Source organism: Schistocerca gregaria, chromosome 9 (genome assembly GCF_023897955.1).
Source record: "Schistocerca gregaria isolate iqSchGreg1 chromosome 9, iqSchGreg1.2, whole genome shotgun sequence".
In the NCBI taxonomy this organism is placed as follows: domain Eukaryota; kingdom Metazoa; phylum Arthropoda; class Insecta; order Orthoptera; family Acrididae; genus Schistocerca; species Schistocerca gregaria.
In genome coordinates, this window is record NC_064928.1 from 74,156,852 (window position 1) to 74,170,074 (window position 13,223).

Sequence of the window (13,223 nt, forward strand, 5' to 3'; positions counted from 1 at the left end):
CCTGAAGCTCTGTACAACCTCTGGCGTCACAGGTTTGAAATATTGGCATCAGCCCGTGCTGATGAAATAAGTGTTAACAAGCAATGGGAAGAAATAAGGACCTCTGTAACTGAAGCAGCTCAAGAAATTCTAGGAGAGGAAAAGCTAACAATTAAGAAGGAATGGTTCAGTGAGACACACGAACGAACTGTGAGAGCAAGGGCGGTGCACATGCTGGACAGACAACGTGCGGAACAACAGGAGACACTCAAGACCGTAAGAAGAGAAACAAATAGGATTCTGAGAACAGAAAAAAGAAAGTTCATTAACAATATGACTGATGAAATCGAAAGGGAAATACAATGTCAGACAGCAGGAAAATGTTTCAGATGTTGAAACATGTGAGGAATGGTCACAGAAACGAAGCTTTAGTTATTAATGATAAGGATGGAAATATGCTAACAGAAAAGAAAAAAATTCTTAATAGGTGGAGAGAATATTTTGAAGGGCTATTAAATGCTGAAGATCCAGAGAATGTCTTTCCACATGAGAATAATACAGAGCGTGAAGGAGAAGACGCAAACATTCAAGTGACTCAACAAGATGGAGAAAGAGGAATGAGGAAATTAAAGACTAATAAGGCACCAAGAGAGGACAGCATAAAGGCTGAGTTGTTGAAGGCAGGAGGAGAAACGTTTCAGGGAAATCCCAGAAGAGTGGAGATTAGCCATCATTCTCCCACTGCATAAAAAGGACAGTAACAGGAATTGTAAAAACTACAGAGGCATTTCTCTCCTAAGTGTAGCTGATAAAGTTCTGTCTTTAAGCAAAGTTTGTACTAAAAATGCTACTACTGTTCACTACTTCACTTAGTGCTTACCGTACTGGCTTGTGCGACCAGCTGCGTCCTTTGCTTTTTCTAATGTTTAGAATTATCATTCTGTGTAGTGGGTAGTCTGAGTCCAGACAAACAGTGTTAATGAGACCCGTTAATATCCTTGAGCCTCCTGCTGCGAGCATCCTCGCCTCTCGTAGGAGCCCTCTGACAGTTTTTGGTACTGATCCATGCAATCAGCCTGTCTTCAGCGGACGTTTGCCTTTCTGCATTAGCTTTCAACCTTTCGGAAATTGCCGACTGACTTGTAACTCCCTGCCTTCCCTCATCCTGCGTTAGGATACGACAGCATAATGCCATGTCAACGTTCTCCAAGTATTCGCCAAACTTACAATTTCCCAGGACAAAGCCTGATTAATCACTACACATCACTCGTTTCCAGCCATCCATTCTCCAGTGTCTTTTCCCCTTTGAGCTCCTCAAACGTCGCTGATTACAGAAATGTATGTTCGAGTATAATGACTTTTCTGGAGACTAGAAATCTACTCTGTAGGAATCAGCAAGGATTTCGAAAAAGACGATCGTGTGAAACCCAGCTCGCGCTATTCGTCCACGAGACTCAGAGGGTCATAGACACGGGTTCCCAGGTAGATGCCGTGTTTATTGGCTTCCGCAAGGCGTTAGATACACTTCCCCACAGTCGTTTAATGAACAAAGTAATAGCATATGGACTATCAGACCAATTGTGTGACTGGATTGAAGAGTTCCCAGATAACAGAACGCAGCATGTCATTCTCAATGGAGAGAAGTCTTCCGAAGTAAGAGTGATTTCAGGTGTGCCGCAGGGGAGTGTGTTAGGACCGTTGCTATTCACATGTAAATGACCTTGTGGATAACATCGGAAGTTCACTGAGGCTTTTGGCGGATGATGCTGTAGTATATCGAGAGGTAGTAACAATGGAAAATTGTACTGAAATGCAGGAGGATCTGCAACGAACTCACTCATGGTGCAGGGAATTGCAATTGATTCTCAATGTAGACAAGTGTAATGTGCTGCGAATACATAGAAAGAAAGATCCTTTATCATTCAGCTACATTATAGCAGGTCAGTAACTGGAAGCAGTTAATCCATAAATTATCTGGGAGTAGGCATTACGAGTGATTTAAAATGGAATGACCATATAAAGTTGATCGTCGGTAAAGTAGATGCCAGACTGAGATTCATTAGAAGAATCCTAATTAAATGCAGCCCGAAAACAAAGGAAGTAGGTTACAGTACACTTATTCGCCCACTGCTCGAATACTGCTCAGCGATGTGGGATCCGTACCAGATAGGGTTGATAGAAGAGATAGAGAAGATACAACGGAGAGCAGCGCGCTTCGTTAGAGGATCATTTAGTGATCGCGAAAGCTTTACGGAGATGATAGACAAAACTCCAGTGGAAGACTCTGCAAGAGAGACGCTCAGTAGCTCAGTACGGGCTTTTGTTGAAGTTTCGAGAACATACCTTCACCTAAGAGTCAAGCAGTATATTGCTCCCTCCTGCGTATACCTCGCGAAGAGACCATGAGGGTAAAGTCAGAGAGATTAGAGCCCACACAGAGGCATACCGACAATGTTCCTTTCCACGAACAATACGAAACTGGAATAGAAGGGAGAACCGATAGAGGTACTCAAGGTACCCTCCGCCACACACCGGTAGGTGGCTTGCAGAGAATGGATGTAGATGTAGATGTATGGCTTATGACGAGCTGTTCGATCATTCTACTTCTGTCCGCACCCGGTTGCTGAGTGGTCAGCGCTACAGAATGTCAATACTAAAGGCTCGGGTTCGATTCCTGACTGGATCGGAGATTTTCTCCGCTCAGGGACTGGGTGTCCATCATTCCATCCCCATCGACGCGCAAGTCGCCGAAGTGGCGTCAAATCGAAAGACTTGCACTCGGCGAACGGTCTACCCGACGGGAGGCCCTAGTCACACGACAACGTACTTTCTTTTTAACTCCCAGCGCACAGGCACCGTGTTAGCTGGTATGCTGCGAGCACTTTGGAACTCACGAGTGTTTCCTTCCGCTGATTTCATGCGACTTTTTACAAGCAACTCCCGCAGTCCTGTCTGCCAATACGTGAGGTCAGCATGGTCTTGCTTTGAGCGTGGCTTGCCCTTCGCGTTTCTACTTCAAAGTCATATGGACAGTAGTCCACTTGAGCAGCCTTAGAAGAGTTGAAATGTCCCTTATGCATTTGTTACTCAGGCGATATCCAATGGATAGTCCACGTCCGGAATGTCTAAGATCTTTTGACAGACTACCGTTTGTTAACTGACGACACAATACTCCCATTTCCTTTCGTACTGGTGCGCCCGCATCTTGTTACATGTACTGGTCATTTCTGCATTACATGGGCGTGCCCGGATATTTCTTTTTAGACTGTTTAGCTCTGTCTCTATGAAAATAGCTCTACAGCATTCCATCGCCAAATGCACACCAAAAAGAGAGAGTAATGCAATAACCCTCAGACGAAAGACTACACTTATCACCGTGTGTTCACTCTCTTCTGTCAACATTCAATAGAGGACGCAACAAATTCAGAATAGAATGAAATTTTCACTCTGCAGTAGAGTGTGCGCTGGAATGAAAGTTCCTGGCAGATTAAAACTGTGTGCCGGACCAAGACTCTAACTCGGAACTTCTGGCCTTCGCGGGCAAGTGCTGAGCCGGCAGAGCACTCGCCGGTGAAACATGGTCTCGAGTTCCAGTCCCGGCGTGGTATGTTTAATCTGCCAGGAAACCTCAAAGGCACAACTGTTTCTCTACTGGTACGTCAACCGCCACAATCATGACAAAGTTTAGAGCGACGCAAAATCGACTGTCCAGCAAGCTGAAGGATCGCAGGAGTTTGACGTACTGCATCTGCAGCTTCCACAGTCCAAGCAACGATGACGGTCTGAATATCGACTGGGGTAGTAGTAGTAGTAGTAGTAGCTTTATTCACCCGTAGATTTCTTTTTACAAGGATATAGGACATGTCAAAGTATTTACAAGTTAAGACCAATTTAAAATAAGCTAATTCGTATACACATACATTTACAAACTTCTAGTTAGAGAAAATCATTAGATTTACTCCAGGTAAACAATACTTTTTTTTTACAAATAATTTATTACATAGTGTAATGCCACACTGTTCACTCATATCTCACTATCAGTCACTGCACACACTATATGCACCCTTCATAACACTTCACTCACTACACACTCACACACACACACACGCACACACACACACACACACACACACACTGGTGATCTCTGGGCCGTTTTCTATACCGCAACTTCCCATTTGCTATCCCGAAAAACTGAGTTAGTATCCCTCTATAATGAGTGAAATGTTGAGCTCAGAAAGAGGAAGAGGTGTTAGTATTATGATATGCTTAGCTTGGGGGTAAGTATTTCTAGAAAAGGACAAAAGAAGGAAAAAGACATAGTGTGAAGGTGTTATGTGGAATGTTTTATGTTTTATAATCATTATTATTATTTATTTGTATAACATTGTTTACCAAACCCCTACTCCGTTTTATCTAAGTATTCCTTCAATCTATAAAATGTATTGCTTAACAGGTACTTTTTAGCTGCCTTTTTAAATAAGTGTGTCTTTCAATTTCTTTAATCTCTTTTGGTAATTTATTGTGCAGTTTTATTCCTTGTTAGAAAATGCTGTTTTGAGTTTTATGTTTATTTTTTCTTGGTAAATGTAAGTTGAGTCTTGCTCTTGTCCCATTGTCATGGACAGAGCTTTTTGTGCAGTAATTACCAATGCTATTTTTGATGTGTACAACTGATTGGTAAATGTATTCACACGGAGCAGTTAAAATCCGCAGTGTTTTGAACAGATCTTTAATGTGAGCTCGACTACTATTTTTGGTTATGATTCTTTTGGCTCTTTTCTGGAGTTGGAATATGCGTAACATGTAACTAAAAGACGCTGCATGTTACACACTGGTGGCAGGATTCTAAGGGCATAACTAATAGGATTCTAAGTGCATAACTGCGCTCTTCACGTACCATCTGAAGAGTACGCCCATTAGTATCACGTCTGGTTAACGTGCTGGCCATGAAGGAGGCCACCAACAGCAAACGCTGGCGCATAAAAATGTTGAAACCGCAAAAGCTGACGAATTTTAGGCAGCACCTCGTCTACGGACAGTCGGATGACATACTCAGACAAGAGATGAAACGAAGTGGTGTTTCTCTATAGAGACCCACCGTGTACCTTATAATAAAATACTTAGTTCGGCTAACCTGGTATTGGCCATCATCAGATTCTACAGCAGAATAAGTGGAGAAAATCAATGACGTAATATTAAAATGTGTAGCATTTTACCATATCTACTAGGAAGTAACGGAAGTAAAACGTTTACAATGTTAATATAAACAATTCATAACAAACTATTTACGATAGTAGTCCAAGTCTGTGACTGTGTCGAAAGAAAAAAGAAGTATGTACAGTGGTGACAATTATTGAACTACATGAAAAAACGGTAAATTAGTTACAAACTATGGCGTGCACGCGCTTTACTCAAAGTGCACGCGCTTTACTCAAAATGTAAACGTCATTGCAGATATTCGTATTCAGGTTACGACATGTCCCATATACCTGCCATCGTTGGCAATGAGCCGCGCGGGATTAGCCGAGCGGTCTTGGGCTCTGCAGTCATGGAATGTGCGGCTGGTCCCGGCGGAGGTTCGAGTCCTCCCTCGGGCATGGGTGTGTGTGTGTTGGTCCTTAGGACAATTTAGGTGAAGTAGTGTGTAAGCTTAGGGACTGATGAGCAGTTTAGGTTAAGTAGTGTGTAAGCTTAAGGACTGATGAACTTAGCAGTTAAGTCCCATAAGATTTCACACACATTTGAACATTTTTTGCACATTGGCGATGATGTGGCGCAGACGAATGGCGAAATTGTGCATGATCCGCTGAAGTGTTGGAACATCGATGCTGTCGATGACCTCCTGAATTGTTGTTTTCAACTCAGAAACGGTTTTCGAGTTCTTGCTGTACACCTTGTGTTTAATATAGCGCCACAAATAGGTATCGCATGTGTTAAAATTCGGAGGATAGGGCGGCCAATCGAAGCTCATACCAGTGGCCTCTGGGTACCCCAGAGCCAGAATAAGGTTCACAAAGCGCTCCTCCTGGACATCAAACACTCTCCCGCTTAGATGGGATCGAGCTCCGTCTTGCATGAACCACATCTTGTCGAAATCAGGGTCACTTTGGATAGTGAGGATGAAATCATCTTCCAAAACCTTCACGTACCGTTCGGTAGTCACCGTGCCATCAAGCAATATCGCACCGATTATTCCGTGACTGGACATTGCACACGAGACAGTCACCCGTTGAGGGTGAAGAGACTTCTCCATCAGAAAATGCGGATTCCCAGTCCCTCAAATGCACCAATTTTGCTTATTGACGAACCCATCCAAATGAAAGTGGTCTTCATCACTAAACTTGTAAGTAGGCTGTTTAGGTTTTTAGGTTTTTATGTTGGTAACGCCACGTAGCGCTCTGTATGAAAATCAGGAATATTCGCTATTGTAGAGTTGGGCCGTTGGATGTGAACAGCGCGTAGCGTTGCGCAGTGGGAGGTGAGCCGACAGCCGTGGTGATGTGGGGAGAGAGATGGCGGAGTTTTGAGAGCGGACGATCTGGACGTGTGTCCGTCAGAAAAATGAAATTTGTATGACGGGATGTCATGAACTCATATATATATTATGACTTTTAAACACTATTAAGGTAAATACATCGTTTGTTCTGCATCAAAATCTTTCATTTGCTAAGTATTTCTATCAGTAGTTAGTGCCTTCAGTAGTTGGAATCTTTTATTTAGCTGGCAGTAGTGGCGCTCGCTGTATTGCAGTAGTTCGAGTACCGAAGATTTTTGTGAGGTAAGTGATTTGTGAAAGGTATAGGTTATGGTTAGTCAGGTCCATTGTTTTGCAGGGATTATTGGAAGTCAGATTGCGTTGCGCTAAAAGAAAAAAAAATTTAAAAAATATACTGTTGATGAGAATAAGTAAAGTGAGAAATGTCTGAGTACGTTCAGTTTTGCTCAGCTGTTTGAAAATCAAATAGCGTAGAGATTTACCAGCACAATCATTCATAATTTTTCCAAGGGGACGTTTCAAACTAAACCACACACCGCATACTAATTCCATCATGCCCCGTGGCCAACCGCGTAGTCTGAACGTCTTAACGCTAAGCGTTCATAACTTATGACGATTTTATTTCACATTGTTTAATTATTGTCACTCTGTAAGACGTCGATCACTTCCGTCCACAGACAGAATGTCGTGCTTTTCCGTAAACAGGCAATACCCTACTAAAGTTTTTTCATGTACTGTTACAGAATGATGGAACGTGTTTCATGCATTATGACGTTATTGCAGGAAGCGATCGCACCACAGTATATCTTTGCCGGCAGAACTCCACACTTAGTTCTCACCGGAGCAAAATTGACAAATTGTAAAGGTAATTTGCTGAATATCCCAGTGGAGTGTTTTAGGGCCGCAATTATTTATATCTATAACTGTTGTAGTGGATAACGTTTGAAGCTACTCACAGACGATGCTCTTGGAGACAGGAAAGTGGCACTGCCAGAAGAGACGGATTTATAGACCAGCATCACAGTCTAGTATAACAGTCGTGAAACCCCGCCCCTGTCTTGTTAGCCACAGAGACGGCAGCGCTCCATGCTGCCAGCACGTAATGCTGTTGACTTCGGCGGGATCTTGTGAACGCGAAAGCGAATCGTAATTGTTTATATTGCAGGATGGCTTTTTACAAACGGGACCATCAGTAGCGCAATAAATTGCAGCAACAATAAGACGACATCACATTTGTCTTTTCATTACTTTTTTTTGTCATCTCAGAGTAGCACTTGCAACCTACGTTCTCAATTATTTGCTTGACGTATTTCAATCTCTGTCTTCCTCTACAGTTTATGCCCTCTACAGCTCCCTCTAGTAACATGGAAGTCATTCTTTCATGTCTTAGCAGATGTCCTATCATCCTGTCCCTTCTCCTTATCAGTGTTTTCCAGATGTTCCTTTCGTCTCCGATTCTGCGTAGAACCTCCTCATTCCTTACCTTATCAGATATTAGTAGACTTCTCTTGGCTAGAAATGCCTTTTTTGCCATAGCGAATCTGCTTTTGATGTCCTCCTTGCTCCGTCCGTCATTGGTTATTTTACTGCCTAGGTAGCAGAATTCCTTAACTTCATTGACTTCGTGACGATCAATCCTGATGTTAAGTTTATTGCTGTTCTCATTTCTACTACTTCTCATTACCTTCGTCTTTCTCCGATTTACTCTCAAACCATACTGTGTACTCATTAGACTGTTCATTCCGTTCAGCAGATCATTTAATTCTTCTTCACTTTCACTCAGGATAGCAATGTCATCAGCGAATCGCATCATTGATATCCTTTCACCTTGTATTTTAATTCCACTCCTGAACCTTTCTTTTATTTCCATCATTGCTTCCTCGATGTACAGATTGAAGAGTAGGGACGAAAGCCTACAGCCTTGTCTTACTCCTTTCTTAATACGAGCACTTCGTTCTTGATCGTCCACTCTTATTATTCCCTCTTGGTTGTTGTACATATTGTATATGACCCGTCTCTCCCTATAGCTTACCGCTACTTTTTCCAGAATCTTGAACAGCTTGCACCATTTTATATTGTCGAACGCTTTTTCCAGGTCGACAAATCCTATGAACATGTCTTGATTTTTCTTTAGCCTTGCTTCCATTATTAGCCGTAACGTCAGAATTGCCTCTCTCGTGCCTTTACTTTTCCTAAAGCCAAACTGATAGTCACCTAGCGCATTCTCAATTTTCTTTTCCATTCTTCTGTTTATTATTCTTGTAAGCAGCTTCGATGCATGAGCTGTTAAGCTGATTGTGCGATAATTTTCGCACTTGTCAGCTCTTGCCGTCTTCGGAATTGTGTGGATGATGCTTTTCCGAAAGTCAGATGGTATGTCGCCAGACTCATATATTCTGCACACCAACGTGAATAGTCGTTTTGTTGCTACTTCCCCTAATGATTTTAGAAATTCTGATGGAAAGTTATCTATCCCTTCCGCCTTATTTGACCGTAAGTCCTCCAAAGCTCTTTTAAATTCCGATTCTAATACTGGATCCCCTATCTCTTCCAAATCGACTACTGTTTCTTCTTCTATCGCATCAGACAAATCTTCACCCTCATAGAGGCTTTCATGTATTCTTTCCACCTATCTGCTATCTCCCCTGCGTTTAACAGTGGAATTCCCGTTGCACTCTTAATGTTGCCGCCGTTGCTTTTAATGTCACCAAAGGTTGTTTTGACTTTCCTGTATGCTGAGTCTGTCCTTCCAACAATCATATCTTTTTCGATGTCTTCACATTTTTCCTGCAGCCATTTCGTCTTAGCTTCCCTGTACTTCCTATTTATTTCATTCCTCAGAGACTTGTATTTCTGTATTCCTGATTTTCCCGGATCATGTTTGTACTTTCTCCTTTCATCAATCAACTGAAGTATTTCTTCTGTTACCCATGGTTTCTTCGCAGCTACCTTCTTTGTACCTATGTTTTCCTTCCCAACTTCTGTGATGGCCCTTTTTAGAGATGTCCATTCCTCTTCAACTGTGTTGCCTATTGCGCTATTCCTTATTGCTGTATCTATAGCGTTAGAGAACTTCAAACGTATCTCGTCATTCCTTAGAACTTCCGTATCCCACTTCTTAGCGTCTTGATTCTTCCTGACTAATGTCTTGAGCCTCAGCCTACTCTTCATCACTACTATATTGTGATCTGAGTCTATATCTGCTCTTGGGTACGCCTTACAATCTAGTATCTGATTTCGGAATCTCTGTCTGACCATGATGTAATCTAATTGAAATCTTCCCGTATCTCCCGGCCTTTTCCAAGTATACCTCCTCCTCTTGTGATTCTTGAACAGGGTATTCGCTATTACTAACTGAAACTTGTTACAGAACTCAATTAGTCTTTCTCCTCTTTCATTCCTTGTCCCAAGCCCATATTCTCCTGTAACCTTTTCTTCTACTCCTTCCCCTACAACTGCATTCCAGTCGCCCATGACTATTAGATTTTCGTCCCCTATTACATACTGCATTACCCTTTCAATATCCTCATACACTTTCTCTATCTGTTCATCTTCAGTTTGCGACGTCGGCATGTATACCTGAACTATCGTTGTTGGCGTTGGTCTGCTGTCGATTCTGATTAGAACAACCCGGTCACTGAACTGTTCACAGTAACAGACCCTCTGCCCTACCTTCCTATTCATAACGAATCCTACACCTGTTATACCATTTTCTGCTGCTGTTGATATTATCCGATACTCATCTGACCAGAAATCCTTGTCTTCCTTCCACTTCACTTCACTGACCCCTACTATATCTAGAGTGAGCCTTTGCATTTCCCTTTTCAGATTTTCTAGTTTCCCTACCACGTTCAAGCTTCTGACATTCCACGCCCCGACTCGTAGAACATTCTCCTTTCGTTGATTATTCAATCTTTTTCTCATGGTAACCTCCCCCTTGGCAGTCCCCTCCCGGAGATCCGAATGTGGGACTATTCCGGAATCTTTTGCCAATGGAGAGATCATCATGACACTTCTTCAACTACAGGCCACATGTCCTGTGGATACACGTTACGTGTCTTTAATGCAGTGGTTTCCACATCACTTTATCCGTTTCCACCTTCTTTTTAAAGCTCTATTTCACCCACGTATTGTAAATTTACAAAAAAAAAAAAAACCACGGATTTTGGACTTCCATGTCCAGTTGGTCTGTGATGTCAAGCGTCATCTGGCTGATTGAAATTTAAACTGCTCATAAAGTGGAAGAGAGAGAAGCAGGCTGGTAACATTCAGGTGATAGTCGACTTTCGTGGTACAGCGTCTTAATCTTCAGCTTTGCTCCTCGTAAGAGTAGCACCACGCTCATTGAGTCGGCAGTAGCCGTGGCGTCGTCATTGATATTAGCTGTTGTGATTGTGGTGAACCTTTCGAATATGCCTTAAGGTTATCCTAAACTCAGATTTAAACTATAAAGACCTCAACTGTTGTCAGTGCTACGATACCGTGAGATCCAAGAAAGAGTTAATTCAGAAGGTTCGAGAAAGGGAGAAACATGATTTTGTAAAAAAAAAGTAACCTATTGTGGTTCTACGCAAAGAGTGTTTGTAAACCCCCAGGTTTTTTCATTTGGGAATGTGGTAACCCTACGTCAATGACTAAAACACAGAGCGAATCGAAAAACGGGCTGTCGATCCGTCTTGTGCGTGGACACACACATCCTTGGTTCAACGCTTGAATCTGTGCGTTTATATCCTTTTGGTACCAACGTGGTAGGCTGAAATTCTATCCAACGTCACATATATTTCTTCACGTTGTAGCTTGTCATTGGATTCAAGTCTATTAGCTCTATTTGTGCTTATTTTAGAATAGTGCGAGTCTTCTGATATACACAAACTCTTGGAGGCAAAACAGGAATATTTCGTAAATCACCTAGAAAACGGATCAAAAAGAAAGATTATCCTTATGACGCATGTGACTGTCTGCTTTGTCACCGCCTGAATAGGAATACTAGTATCATTCCAGCTGTCAGATAGTAACAACTTTCGCAGCACAGTGTGTCGCGACTGTAAGTATAAGACTGTGTTAACACTACTAAAATGCATACCGCTGTTTACGAAACTGAATACAGATCTAAGCAACGACCGTGGAAGTGCCGATCAGGACATTTGTTTCTTGGGTACTCTAAACATTTAGAGAATCGCAAAGAACTCTATGTAGAATGATACAAAGCAAAATTGCCGAAGGTTTGACGCTGCCATTTATTTAGAAAAAGGATAGTATCCATCTGAAATGAGACTTAACATGTGAAAAACAGTGTTGTTTACAAGATACTCGCAGCACTATTTTGTAAACGATAAATTGTAGAATACAAACGGGCTAGATTAAAAGTAAGAATAGCGCGTAGATCATACACTTCGTACAAAATATATAACTTCTTTGGTTTATAGTAAATTTTTAAGTCAATGGGAACTAGATAAACGAAATGAAATACACGCAAAATAAAAGCAGTATCTTCTGTTTTCATCTTTGTAAATTAGAAACTAACACATAACTTTCTTTTCTGTCTTTTATGATCTCTGCGTATATGTCACTTAATGCTTTCGAATATTAGAGTGATACATTAAATTCATTGAAGCTACAATTAAGTTTAGCCAAATATTCGATCGTAATTAGAACAACAAGCACCAGTTATAAATAATTGTTAAGAACACGATTTCTCTTGTGTTCTACAGGTCCCGCCATTAACATCGCCGCCGTTAGCACAAGCGATTCTGCGTCTCAGATGAAATTTGTACTCTCAGGCTGTCGTTTTCAGATGTTATTCCGCCATTATCTGTGTAGTACGAAGCAGGGCCACGTCTTTGGAGTGTCGGACGGTGCTACCAGAATTCAAAATCCTTTGTCACGTTTACATCAACCGTGTCATCGTAGTCAATCATGTCTGTGTAAGTAAGATTTGTGAAGTCTTATGTCGATGTAATGATAAATTAGCCTTCAATTTAAATGACTTTCAATTTTCGCTGACATCACTCAGTAGATTAGTGTGAATCAGTTATACCGATTTTCGAATTAAATTTTCCTTCTAGCCCGCACTGTGTTAATGAAGCTTAACAATAGTTTCTCTTTATGACTACCAGTATCTACAAATAACGATAATCACGGTTCAGTATTGCACCATCCTACGTATTAGCTTCTTTGAAATTAACTTTCACATATGCGTGGGTTACTGCATTGTTTCTGGAGAAATCGCATCACCACAAACAAATAGAATACAGACTCGACGAGAAAATTTGAGATGCTGTTCAGGGATAGTATTTTGGTGTAAAGGACCCGGCGGCTCATTGCAGAGTGACTGAATTTAGTTTAATTACGTATCCACATTTTTTGTTGTATCTGTATTGTACGGAAAAGAAGTGCATGTTGGACATAGCGAATTTCGGCTATATGCACTGTATTGCCTGGAAAAAAAGTCCTTGCTCCATTCCCTGACGCTACTGGCTATTAACAAAAGCAAAGCCCACTCTATTCCTCAACCGGCAGCTTGCATTCAATTCTGCTCGGACAGTATGTTTTTTTTCCAGCAGTGTACGTTATGACACACGATAATATGGACCTATAATTCCCCCCCCCCCCTCTCCTCCACAATTTCCGATATTTAAAGAATCGCACTGTCGCGAATAAAACAGCATCAAAAGTATGCTTACTTTACAAATAGGTTAATGTGTTTCCAAGAAGCTTTGACTATTACAAGCGCGGGCTCCGAACGAAA

The 13,223-nt window shown here is 41.7% G+C and overlaps 1 protein-coding gene and 1 long non-coding RNA gene across 2 annotated transcripts in view; one reads left to right on the forward strand and one right to left on the reverse strand.

Annotated features, from left to right (window-relative positions):
- LOC126292291 (potassium voltage-gated channel protein eag) overlaps window positions 1–13,223 on the reverse strand; it is a 1,528,023-nt gene that overhangs the window by 659,520 nt on the left and 855,280 nt on the right. The gene's annotated exons all lie outside the window — the stretch shown is intronic.
- Window positions 12,296–13,223, forward strand: part of LOC126292292 (uncharacterized) — a 29,524-nt gene continuing 28,596 nt past the window's right edge. The window contains exon 1 of the long non-coding RNA XR_007552082.1: window positions 12,296–12,399. This is a non-coding gene — a long non-coding RNA (uncharacterized LOC126292292). The remainder of the gene's footprint in view (window positions 12,400–13,223) is intronic.